Raw genomic sequence first — 14,311 nt, 5'->3', positions numbered from 1 at the left:
TCTTTTTCGTATGGCTATTACTGCGGTTGGAGTGCGGGCTGCTTGTTACTATATTATTATGGTCTAATAGGGTAGCGTGTGTGTTTCACCATCATGTTACCATTCTGACATTTCTGGAATGTGACTGAATGAAGTACGACTCTGTATACACTTAAGCCTGGTTGAAAATACAGGGGTAACGTAAGTGCTATGCTGTAGTGTCTCTGTAGCAGGAATACATCTTGGACACTGGTGCTGTTTAAAGGCAGTCGACATGATTAAAGTCGGTTTCCAGTTACAGTTGTGTTTATGGGTCAGACTGAATCTTCAGTTCCATGAATTAGTATATAATTTAAATCATCTGTCGTGAACAGAGAACTTCCAATGTACGTTCAGTTCTATACATGTGAAATACCATGTGAACATACAAATATTCAGATCACATTCTGTCTCACAGTCCCCGAACCACATTTTTTCACTTTTGCCCAGCCTTTTCTGCAATGCTAAAGCCCTAAATGAAGCAAGTCTAGATTTCCCCAGGTTCTGAATCTCCCATCTCACCAGGGCTCCTTTTCAATTTTAAAGAAAGTATGTGTTTCTGTATTATATTCAGAAACTAAGTTTTAGTCTAATATTCCGATTGTGGGATGCCTAAGGTTAGCTGAGTGTATTCTTATTGGTAACAGCAAACAAACATATTCCCTTCATACGTTAGCACCGATGTCCCAGGTGTGATTTTGAAATGAGGGAACTTAAAATGGGAACTCCCTATTTGATGAGCGTCGGTTTGTCGACTGTCCATGCTTTGGGAATTACTTGTAAGCGGAAGTCGTGTGGAACATGGCATGCGAGCAATAACAATTGGTAATCTTGTCATACCCACGCATGTCTCCCAAGGGACTGAAGATAGATTTCCCTTAACGCAACCCCCAAAGACAATCATCAGCAAATATAACTCCACCGGCAAAGACGTTGTCATTGTCACTGTTTGTTGGTACAGTGATGTATCACATCTTATTTATTGATTAAAGGACAACCTCTGTAAATCCAGATATTTGCTTTCATGGCGAGGAGGGTAGTTTAATGTTACGACTCAATCTACCCGTGTGGGAAGTCACGTATTTAGGTTTCCAGTGAGTCGGTATTGATCTGTAACAAATTGTGCTGTAGCTTTTGCTGCAATTATATTTGTCAAAGCAAAATGTTGAGGTTTTATGCAACCGGAAAGATAATAACTTATTAATTATTGATAAATATTAAGTTATTGTTACATTTAGTGAAATTGTTCATTTCAGTTCATCTCTATATGAGTATTGTCTCTCTCATACATGTCAATGTCGATTTCCTGACTTCAGTCGCGTGGCACCCAATATTCATCATACAAACTTTCAAATATCCGTATGGAATATTCACATATTACCTTATCTGCAATCCATCACTATGCCTAAGTTGATTTTACTGCATCCCAGGGGAAATTAATGATGGTATATAGGAGAAAATGTAGTCCAAAAACACCTCTAAAGTACATTATTTGCAAACCCTTTGTTGTGGGTATCAATATAGGAGCGAGATGTCTGACTCGGCATAATATGTCCCTTATTGGGATCATAGGTTATTGAAAATAAGAATCATGCCGCTGTCAGCCTCTTTGACGAGCTAATGCATTCGAGGTAAGATATTTTCGGACTTGAGACTGGATTTTTTATGATGATGATGTACACCTCTTCTCCGTACGTTCTTATTAAAACATGAAAGAGAATCCAGGCGGTGACTGATGACAAACAGGTGAGACTTAGAGATTTAGGTCGATGGTTTGTTAAGATTAAGATTCTTCATCATTTGCTAGTGCCTTGACGCTCCACTGAAGAGGTTGCAATCTGTTTCATGCGCTCGTCTAATGAAATTCTATTTCGGGAAAGGATGCAGTTTACTTTGACTTGAGAAACCAAGGAAACTGTCTTGTATATTACAGAGTGCTAAGTTATATACATTCCACACATCCATGGAGGCATAACAGCTTAGCTCGGGGATTTTAGTTTTAGGGATGTTACACGTGTCTATAATATTCTGAATACTGATAAAGATATAACGTGTCATCATCATCATCATCATCATCATCCTCATCGTCGTCGTCGTCGTCGTCATCGTCGTCGTTGTCCTAAACAGTAAAATCATATGCTCTGGAATTTAAATAATCTATATTTTTTGTTGTAGCAAACATTTTTCACGGCCTGATTTCAAAATAGCAGATACGCCGACAAACAGGGGCTATATATTCAATGGTAGGTTTAGAGCTTCGTTTTGGAAGTACTAACAGGTCTCTAACGTGATAACTGCGAAGATAGCCGTCAGTGTACAATAGATCACATTTCAGGAAACAGACGAGAGCCGTTTCAAGGTCGCTCGAGAAGCGAAAACATCCGGGCTCTCAATGACGCAAAATAGATCTGAGGTTTGGAAGTAGGCTATGCTCATATCCTGACAAATCCATCCTTGTTCCGAGTCGGACATGTGTATTGAGTTTCGACCATTTATTCGAGTTATTATGCGTGGCCTGTGCATATTTCATGTCCATTTTCCCTGTCAATATCTGATACAGACACTTGGTAATTCCGCAGTAAATTGGTCCCCAGTTGGTTCGGGAGGTCGGAGTGATCATCCATCATTCTTGCTTTCAGCCACTAGCTTGTCGTGATCCAAACAATTTGTAAAGTAGAAAGAAAGCCAATTACTGCTCACCCAATCTGATCAAAATGCACTGGTATCGATAAATGTATACTAACATCCAGTCTCTGAACTGAATATAATTCTTAAATCATTTTACTAAAATATAAGATGTAAGGAAAAGAAGCACGGGGCTTTCTTCATTTGTAGAAGAAATGTAGACTTGTCAAATGTTATAGACTTGTATAGAGTGTACTGGATATGTTTGTTTCAGTGTTTAATGACAGATTTCTGCACTCTGTGTTTTTACATAGTTTTAATTATTGAAATAATATTAGCTCCGCTCCTCTAGTGTAAACACTGTTTGTTATGAAATCATAAGCTCTGAAGAATTATATGATAAACAAAACTATGTTAGTAAAGGCAAGCACCCAGTGCTCTTTGTTGTAATTGCCACATCAATGCTGAGAGATTCCCGGTAGATCTAATCCCGGTAAATAACACCAGCGAGAAGATACGATTCCCTCAGTAATGTCGACTTAAGTTACATCCTTCGCATCAGCAAAGAATCAGCAGCCGCATCAGCGTCTGGACGTCAAGGGACACTGGGAGATGAACAATAATCCTCTGTAGCCGTACATCTGCCCTGAACATGGACTGTCATCTATATCGAGTCTCTTGATGGGGAAATATAGAGTAAAGGTTATATGATCACTGATCTGACCCACTGCACCGCCCTGCCCTTCAATCTAGGTTTCCAGCCATATCACAATCGACATATGTTTACTTTTACGAATGAGCGCGTATATTTCCATATTAAGTAAACGGTGTCCTTATTGACGCAAAGATATTGCATCTTGATCGATGGGGATGAGACTTGATGTGATCGTTGAATGGGTCTGTACTTTGGCAACATCTAGAACAGTTCATGTACTCAAAGCATGAGTGAGTGAATCGAACCCTGTCCCCGGTGTGACGAGGGATCGCTTTAACCTCTCGGCTACCCAACCAACTTCAACAAAGCAAAGTATGAAGGTACATTTACTCATAATGTATAGCGTAAGCCTCCCATGGTTATCTAAAAGTCCCAGTGTGTGTGTGCGCGCGTGTGTCTCTCACTCTCTCTCTCTCTCTCTCTCTCTCTCTCTCTCTCTCTCTCTCTCTCTCTCTCTCTCTCTCTCTCTCTCTCTCTCTCTCTCTCTCTCTCTCTCTCTCTCTCTCTCTCTCTCTCTCTCTCTCAGTCTCTCGCTCTCTCTCCCTCTCCCAGTCTCTCTCGTAAGCCCTAATAGCTCCAGTGTGTGCGCGTGTGTGCTCTCTCTCTCTCTCTCTCTCCCTCTCTTAGCTTAGGGTGGTGAACATTATCAGTATAAGCCTTATTTAGATGCAGGACGTTGAGGTATATCGCTTTCAAACAGTAAAACGTTACACGCAAAAATGATATCAAAATAGATATCCTATTGAAACACACGACGCAGAAGCCACTGAATATGTTTGAACTATGGCCTGGTTGCCTCAAGAAACATTCTCATACGCCTAAATACCGTTACTTTAGCTTCCGCACTTAGACATTTGTAGAAACATGTTAATGCTTCTCAGTGCCACTATTCAAGCTTCCTTCTATCGATATCTCTTGCCACTAAGCAGCTTAGTTCCTACATACATGTATGTCCATTTGTTTAACTGGAGGATGAGCTGAGAAGTACATCTTTCTTAATTCTCTGTCGGTCAATACATAAGTCACATAATATCCCTTCATGTGGAACTAGCACACGAACTAGGTGGAGAACAAAGTCGTATCTGTCATAAGGTCGCAGTGATTGCAATAATTATGTATTTACAGATCTCGCTACAGGCGTTTCCTTGACATTATTCGGTTCACAAATGTCAGTTTATGAGTAATTGACTAATCTTACTCATGAAAACACCCCCATCTGTTACTCGTTAGACGCAAAACATTCTTGCCCATGCATTCATGCATTGAATCATGTCCATATTTGAGAGTGGTATATTGGTTTGATGTAGAATTAACACAAACCATTAGTCATAAGAATGTACATGTTTGTATGAGGTTTTCTCAAGAAATCTTCCAGGAATTGCAGACATTCCGTACCACAGTATGAAATTCCTCTACATAGACTTTGAGAGGGTTTTGTTCTGATGAATTACTCATGATGGAGTTAATCACGGGATTTGCATATCTGGTAACATTCCCAAATTCCTCGTCTAAAGCATTCAAATGATATTGCAAGGGCGCAGTGTTCGGAATCAGCGCCTGCCGGTAGGCCCGTGGCAGGTAAACTGTGTGTCGGACCGTTGTTTCAAAATTATGTGTGTCCTGCAGTAAATTTATGTGTCAAATTGTTTGTTACAATAAGCTGTCGATAGTATATAAATTGGGGACTGAAGAGATGAGTCAGGCATGCAGCTTCTAAAGTCGGTCAGGACTAGGGGTAGCCTAGTGGTTAAAGCTTTCGCTCGTCACGCCGAAGACCCGGGTTCGATTTCCCACATGGGTACAATGTGTGAAGCTCATTTCTGGTGTCCCCCGCCGTGATATTGCTGAAATATTGCTAAAAGCGGCGTAAAACTAAACTCACTCTAAAGTTGGTCCTGATGACAACCTGACAGTGTCTCTAAATGTTAAACACTGCTAGGGTGTGAGAAATTTGCGTACATACATTTTGCATGATCATCAACATTATGGATGATCTGTAATTATCTGTAGTTGTTTCACTGTCACAGAGTTATGTTCCTTGGTTGTGTCTGGATCCGAATCTCATCTCGTTGGTTCTCCCTGATTATGATCCTTGGTCAACATCATACCATGTGGTCTACGGTCTGAGCAACGTTGTCTTAGTTACCTCGAACAAGAAGCTGACACCCTCACAGAACAAATACACGAAACAAACTAGAGACACACACCTTTTCGCGAACACCTGGTACCGTCAGTAATTCATAGTTATTCATAAACACCCGATTATCGCCGTGATTATGAAAATGGTATTGTTGCTTTTATTTACTTAGCTCGTTGTTGCAATATCTACACGACTTTGCATGACCAGAGCAGCATATGCTTAGCCTTTTCATTCACACCTGTGCCATCACTGAATTTCAGCGATGCACTCATAATAATCACCGTCAGTTTCCTTCTTGCGCCTAATACAATGGAATCTGCGCCAAATACAATGGAATCTGGGTACATAATCTTGAGTGATTATCCCCATCTCGCGTTTTATACTATAGTGATTTCTGAATCATATGTATAATATATTCATGGTATTCACCATGGTCCATCTGTCTCATTCGTATAAAAGTAACCGATTTCCTACTACTTGCTAATGTTGATATTCTATCTCAAAACATCCGTTATGTTGTTTGACCTTGTTCAGTATGATATATATGTCTATATTATGCTGAGACCTAGGCTTCCCATAATAGCATATTACGTGAATACGGCTACTAGTACGTTTCGAATGTGCGGACGGCGCATCGTATGTCAGAGATACACCGGTTCACTTTGTATAGTTTTTGGATCTTATTTCAAAATGTCAAACGCGAGTTTGTTTGAGGATTAAGCCTTCTGTCAACCGTAATGTGGAATACAAGTGTTTAATCAACTGTGTAAATAACGGCTGAGCAGATGGTCGTTTTAAATATTTAGTAGCAGGTAATCATGTAATTGCATCTCATTAAATCAAACCATGTAGTTTTCCCTTGATCTATAATATATTGCTTTGTTACTTTAGTGACAGAACGAGTTATATGATGGTCCCATCCTACAATATAAACCAGTTAGTCAGGACCAAACTACAGTGAAACCTCTTATACCTGGACACACTGGGTTAACGACGAAGACCTCTCAGGACGTTAAACATATTTTCAAACTGACATTACTCTGTCTACATAATGCAAATTGACATTACCCTGTCTTCATAATGCAAATTGACATTACCCTGTCTTCATAATGCAAATTGACATTACTCTGTCTACACAATGCAAATTGACATTACTCTGTCTTCATAATGCAAATTGACTTTACTTTGTCTTCAAAATGCAAATTGGCATTACCCTGTCTTCATAATGCAAATTGACATTGCTCTGTCTTCAAAATGCAAATTAACATTACTCTGTCTTCATAATGCAAATTGACATTACTCTGTCTACATAATGCAAATTGACATTACACTGTCTTCAAAATGCAAATTGACATTACTCTGTCTTCAAAATGCAAATGGACATTACCCTGTCTTCATAATGCAAATTGACATCATCCTGTCCTCATAATGCAAATTGCCATTATTCTGTCTACATAATGCAAATTGACATTACACTGTCTTCAAAATGCAAATGGACATTACCCTGTCTTCATAATGCAAATTGACATTATCCTGTCCTCATAATGCAAATTGACATTATCCTGTCCTCATAATGCGAATTGACATTACTCTGTCTTTATAATGCACATCACATTATTCTGTCTTCATAATGCAAATTGACATTACTCGTTCTTCATAATGCAAACTGACATTATTCTGTCTACGTAGTGTAAATTGGCATTTCTCTGTATACATAGTGCAAATTGATCTTACTCTGTCTACATAATGCAAAAATACATTACTTTGTCTACATAATGCATATTGACATTACTGTTTGCATAACTGACATTACCCTGTCTACATAATGCAAACTTACATTACTTTGTCTACATAACTGACATTATTCTCTCTACATAATGCAAAATGACATTACTCTGTCTGCATAATGCAAACTTACATTACGTTATCTTCATAATGCACATTGACATTACTGTCTCTGTCTACATAGCTGACGTTACTCTCTCTCTCTCTCTCTCTCTCTCTCTCTCTCTCTCTCTCTCTCTCTCTCTCTCTCTCTCTCTCTCTCTCTCTCTCTCTCTCTCTCTCTCTCTCTCTCTCTCTCTCTCTCTCTCTCTCTCTCTCTACATAATGCAAAATGGCATTACTCTGTCCGACCAATGCAATTTGACATGATATAAACTACTTGGGTTTTAATTCAGACATGGTATGGACCCTCCCATTGTACCTTTCAGAGTAAAGGGATTTTGCTTTATGTGTATGAACATGAGTACTGTATATGCATATGACACAGTGCGGCGTTACCTCTGAAATGGTATACAGGAATATGGATTATGTTAATGATGAAAACAGGTAACAGATTGCAACCAGCTCAGACACATGAAATCATGTTGGTTAAGATATCAAATTATATGTAGCGTAGGGCCAACCGAAATACCTTCGGAGAATAACTTGATGTATATATACAAAAGGTTGGCTGATCAACGGCATACAGGACAGCATCACTTCAAACCCGTTTCTCGTAGAACATCAATACCCTTTTTCAACTTCACATAAACGGGTGAGTCAGTGAGTGAGTAAGATGACAGAAGAGGTAAAAAAACAGATCATTTGTGAAGGACATTAGCACGGGTACAGTGATAACAACCATCGGATCACAATCAGACCGTATCTGGGATACATATCGATCAACGGATCCTGACACACTTTAAGGGAGACTACAGAACTAATTGTGTCGCTAAGTATCCTTCACATGTTATTTGTTAAGTATGTTATTTTGAAAACGAGGGATTCGCCTGTCAGGGAATGAATATATGCATTACCAAATGAGAAAATAATTTCACATAATTATTTATTAACATCTACAGCACTCACATAAAAATAACTCATCCGAAAAGCTAGGTATCATCTGAAACTCAAGGCGATTAGGTTTCACACATTGCATAGAACAACGTGAACCTACAGAGATTCAAATCTTTTCTAAGCGCAAATGAAGTAATCAAAGTCTGGCATCAGCATCCTGGTCGCTATGGTAACCAGCAGCATATCTGTACCTAGTTGATACTGTTACCGTACCTCAAAACATTAGTGTGCGTGAGTCCTTTGATTAACTATACGTCTACACTGGTACCTAGACAAGGCATTCAATACAACCTGAAGGAAAAGTATTACACATAACGGAATACCATATTTTCAGAGCGTGACGCCTGTTTACACTCTGATGGATTCATTTAATATCAATAAATATGCTCTATGCCACCAGGCAAGGCTTGTATCAAGGTAATAAGAACAGTACACACCTCTCATAAAACCACTTACAGAAGCTAATTGTTTAGGCAGATACGGAATAGGTTCTCAAAATGAATAATATATACTGTAAAATGTATTTTATAGGACATTATTGATTTGGTTTCTATTTGCACGACAGAGTTAAGAATTTTTCTTGACTTTATATTGAATCCTGAAATATGTATACGTATTAAATTGAATATAAATGCTATTTATGTAAGTCAATATGTGAGCATTTAGCATAATAATTCCAACCATCAATATTATTAAACAATTTTTTTTTTACTTCTGTTTATATACTCATGGAAACGAATAAGGGAACACATGAACGTACAAGTGCTTTTATTTATTTCCAGAATTTCACCCACAGTGCAATACATACCTTGTGAAGAAATCTGGAAAATAATAAAGGAACTCTTGTCCTTTCAGTTGTTCCCTTATTCGTTTCCATGAGTATACATTTTACTCTGTATCAAGGAGCATGGATAACCCAGTCGTCTAAGGTGCAGCAATTCGCTGCGCAGAGTTACGTCCCCTGGGTACGCCAAAACCCAATGAGTTAGGGTTCGAATCCTGATTATTGTTCTACGTTTTTCAGCACCATAATCGTGCTCGTTTCACCAAAGTGGTAAACTCCTGACACCTGCATCACATCTAGCTCTCCTCTCACATTAACCCAGCACTGAAATTCTTCAAAGGCATTTAGAGGTTGGTGTAGTAATACAAGACAAATCTTATGGATAACATAAATCAAAAGTTGTTATCCATAAGCTTTGTCGTGTATTAACCCATCACGAAGACATATTTGGAAGGCTGTTCAAAGCAACATTTAACCAACTCCTACACGGTATCATATAGTCTGTCGTACAGACCCTGAAGTAAATATATCCAAGAAAGCCCACGCAAGTCTAGAAAATGTGGCAAGTCTAGATTTCCTCAGCTTCTGAAAATGAAGAAAGTCTCAGGGCTCCTTTTCATTATATATATATATTTTTTTACTATGAACTTTTTTTCAGTAAAATATGTTCATTTCAGAGACTAGTTGTTAGTCTAGGTATCATACGCCACAAGACTATAACGTCCAGTCAAACACGGCACACTCTATATATTAATTGCATTATGTTAAACCTTCTAATGAATATTCCAATGTTTACGCGAGCGTACTGACACAGACCTTATGAAGTTCTCTTTGCATGCTCTATTTGTCATCGCTGATCGATCTGGAGTGCACCCAAGTCGGTTACTCTCTGCCATCAATTAATGTGACGGTAAATACTCAGGCCCAATTGTGCGTGACAGTTTACCATCCTATACCTAGGCAACGGAACACTACACCTATCCTTTGTAGCTGGACCAGCCCACAGTTTTGTAAGAGGAGCATAACGTTATTATAAATAGACACCAATCAATACTGTGACTTAGAAGCGTGTAAAATTGAAATTATCGATTTTATATGAATTATGAATTGGGAGACCGCCAAGTCAAGGTGACATTTGTGTTGTTCATATCACAACTGACTTCTTCTCAAATGACCTTTTTGTTCTCCGTCGGAACATTTACTGTCAGGTCTTTAAATGGCATTTAGTCTAGAAAATGTGGCAAGTCTAGATTTCCACAGCTTCTGAAAATGAAGAAAGTCTCAGGGCTCCTTTTCATTATATTTTATTTTATGAGCTTTTTTCTGTAAAATATGTTCATTTGTGAGACTAGTTGGTAATCTATGGTACCTGTAAGGAAGGGAATTTTAAGGATGTGAACTTCAGAATCTTTATTATGAGGAACACGTTTTGGAGTGTAAGCCTACCTAGTGGAGGAGTAAGTATATACACCGAGATGTTGTGTTCCTCATATTTAAGAAGTTGACATCCTTAACATTCTCTTCCTTACATTTACTATATAATTGCTCCTGAGATCTTACGACAAATAAAAACAACGTGCAATAATCATTAGTAATATCTGCTAATAGAGTTCATTGTACGACACCGATATAGTCCAAGGTGTTGCATGTACAGTTTACAAATTCACATGTTGTATACTTTATTCTTGGAGCTGCGATACATTTGAAGGATTTTTAATGCCGCTTGTAACATGTATTCCTTCGAGATAATAATAATAATAATAATAATGTGGGTATTTATATAGCGCTACATCCAGGTACTAATACCCGCTCATGGCGCTACAGGGGCGGTGGGGTAGCGTAATGGTTAAAGCGTTGGCTCGTCACGCCGAAGACCCGGGTTCGAATCCCCACATTGGCACAATGTGTGAAGCCCATTTCTGGTGTCCCCCGCCGTGATGTTGCTGGAATATTGCTAAAAGCGGCGTAAAACCAAACTCAGTCAGTCAGTCAGTCATGGCGCTACAATACTATAGGAGAAAAGAAAATAGGTAAAAACTATTTACAGAGAGACAATTGAACATAGAAAGTCTAGTAATAGGCAAGACGGAAAAAGTGGGTTTCTAAAGACGATTTAAATGTGTCCAAAGATTCAGCATTCTTGATGTGAGTTGGCAAGTTGTTCCAGAGACTTACGGCTGCGTGTTGGAATGATCTTTTCCCATAGGATGAGAGTCGAACTTTAGGAATGACAAGTAGTTGGTGATTCTGGGATCGTAATGGTCGGGTTGATATGTCACTGGTCCTAGCACAAGGCGTGATTGGAAACGCCTCATGGTAATCTAGAATCATTTGAGAAGTTAATGCAATGTCCTCTTTGTTCTGCCAGGAGTTATGCAATACCTCAACGACCGAGAACATCATTCTCCATCATCTGTCCTGGGCGTGAAAGGCAAACTAATATTATTAAGATAATTTCATGAATGGATCACTGACACTCAGTATTGACACCTGGTGTTCGCGAGGTCAGCCTTGCCCTGATCACCGGCAGAACATCCTTCCTTGTACATCGACCCTTGACGTGAGTGGTTTGCTTACAGGCCATCCGTTTCTGGTGTACCGCATAGGGCTGTAAATACTTACGTGTTCAAGTAAAGTGTGTACATCCCTGGTGCTACCGGTCGAGCAGGATATCCTACCCTATTCGCGAACACATTGTGTAACCACCGGTTTTCAGTGGCCTATTTATATGACCATAAACACCTATTTTGCCAGGTCTTTCAATGACATTTAGAAGTGATACACAAACGGAAGAGAGTTTTTATGGATGTCAACTTCTATATTATTATTAACCACAACGTTTCGGAGTATATCCTTACTCCTTCATCAGGTGAACCTTCATCAACCTGATGAAGGAGTAAGGATATACTCCAAAACGTGGTGTTCCTCATAATAAGACCCGTGAAGATCCGGGGTAGAATAGGTCTTCAGAACCCATGCTTGTCACAGAAGGCGACTATGCTTGTCGTAAGTGGCGACTAACGGGATCGGGTGGTCAGTCTCGCTGACTTGGTTGACACATGTCATCGGTTCCCAATTGCGCAGATTGATGTTCATGATGTTGATCACTGGATTGTCTGGTCCAGACTCGATTATTTACAGACCGCCGCCTTATAGCTGGAATATTGCTGAGTGTGACGTAAAACTAAACTCACTCACTCACTCACCCTCATAATAAAGAAGTTGACATCCATCAAAACTCTCTTCCTCAGCTATTTTGCCGTTTACATTACACCAAATGAAATATGACAGTCAGGATTTGGTATATTTTACACCGGCGCATTATATTGTACAATCAATTTAAACCACGATTTTGACAAATATGGATCTTTGTGTGTTTCGCGATCGTGTAACCTGTTTACCAATGATATCGATTCCGCCATTTGAATCAAGTGAGAGCAAAGTGTTAATGTTCCTGCATATTCGTTTCATTGAGCAAATTTGTCTATGACTGAATATCAATTAAACATTAAGACCCACACGGTTATTGTGTAAGCTAATAAAACATTGATTCTCAAGGTGATCAAATGTGAATACCCCACATACATGTGAATACAATTATCGGATCGTGTAACAAAATGATCGATTGGCATAATGGAAATGTAACTACTTTATACATGATTTATGAGTATACAGCGTGGAATTCAATAATAAGTATATTTCTAAGATGCTTAGCGCATAGAACAATCGAAAAAAAAATACATTATCAGACAATAAAGGTATAGTTTTTTGATGACGTAACAATTGAATGACGCTATCCCGTCACTGCGCCATTCTAGTGTGCCCCCTCGTAATCGAACCATTTTACATTACGTCACAGTGTAAGCGACGTCACGATGCATGTCAGTTGTCATCGCCTCGTACAGCCTCCTACAGTAAACTACTGCGTTGCATCCCGTTTCTTAGTTTGCAGTTGCTTCACTCACCTAACATCACTGATGGAAACATTACGTTTATGTTTTCTGACGTTTTAAATGTCTCAATTCGACTCGCAAGTTTTCAGCGACACGGTAACGTTCGCAATGTTTACATTCCCACAATGCAATCGTGGAATGTCGCTAGACTACTCAGCTTCGTCTGGATGTACTGATCTAAACATACGTTGGTAGTAGAAATACGACGTTCACATGGTTTACGTTAATCACAGATGTAATTAAAATACTTTAGAGAATATATTTAATCCGAACGTAAACCGTCATGAAACTGTTTATCATTTGTTTTTCTGGTAACGTTCGTCTTAACGTAGGGGGGCAGACACGTCAATAGAACAGCGCGCCAGTTAGCCCTGTGCGAGGATTCTTAATTTAGGTCACCGACACCGCCGTTTGTTTTCTGCCTTAAATTAATCGTAATTATCCTTAGAAAGTATTAAATTTGGCATCTTAGAAAAGAAATACAGTTCGCTCTACCACCATGTATAGTGTAATAAAACACACTTTCTCCCTGAACTATTATGACGTTAAAGCACTCGGACGCAAGCGTCCTCGTGCTTTAACTATAATAGTTCAGGGCAAAAGTGTGTTTTATTACACTATACATGGTGGTGGAGCGAACTGTATTTCTTAATTCTGTGCGTCTGTGTAACATGAAGTAATATCATATGCTGGCTATGTAATCGTTACGTAATGTATGTTAGATAAGACTTGCATTTACGCAATACGTCAAAAGATCATTTTAAAAGCGATTAGCAGCCAGTCTATGTGCCTTGACAGATCGTATCCTCTTAGGTATATGACAAGCAATTTGATTGGCTACCCAATCCAGGGTGTTCGCTGTAACATGGACTCTGATTGGCGTCAACGTTGAGCTATTTCAGGCATTTTATAAACACATGGTTTCGACGCCCTCAATACCCTACTGTGACATACTTACAGCAAGCTCCGAATGCGATGTAGTTTGCTTAGCAAAGCATAACTAGCATTGTAGCTGTTCCTGTCATCAGCTGTTCCTGTAGGTGACTGCTTGGTGCCCTGGCTGAACATATCAACATTATAGATTATCTAAATGACATTTACAGTTTAAAATGTTTGTGTGTGTTTTGTGTGTGTCAGTGTTTTGTCTATGTATGTGAGTTTGCCAAGATGTCTCTCTCTCCCCTCTCTCAATCTCTCTTTCCCCTTCTCCAGACTCTCGCTCTCCCCCCTTCCTC

At 39.2% G+C, this 14,311-nt stretch overlaps 1 protein-coding gene across 1 annotated transcript in view; it reads left to right on the top strand.

Annotated features, from left to right (window-relative positions):
- The window catches only part of LOC124271987 (sodium/calcium exchanger 3-like), a 61,116-nt gene that overhangs the window by 5,371 nt on the left and 41,434 nt on the right, over window positions 1-14,311 (top strand). The gene's annotated exons all lie outside the window — the stretch shown is intronic.

The sequence above is a fragment of the Haliotis rubra genome, unplaced genomic scaffold (genome assembly GCF_003918875.1).
Source record: "Haliotis rubra isolate DU_JTF1 unplaced genomic scaffold, ASM391887v1 Scf165, whole genome shotgun sequence".
In the NCBI taxonomy this organism is placed as follows: Eukaryota; Metazoa; Mollusca; class Gastropoda; order Lepetellida; family Haliotidae; genus Haliotis; species Haliotis rubra.
The sequence above is the reverse complement of the archived record's forward strand: the minus strand, read 5'-3'. Positions and strand labels throughout refer to the sequence as shown.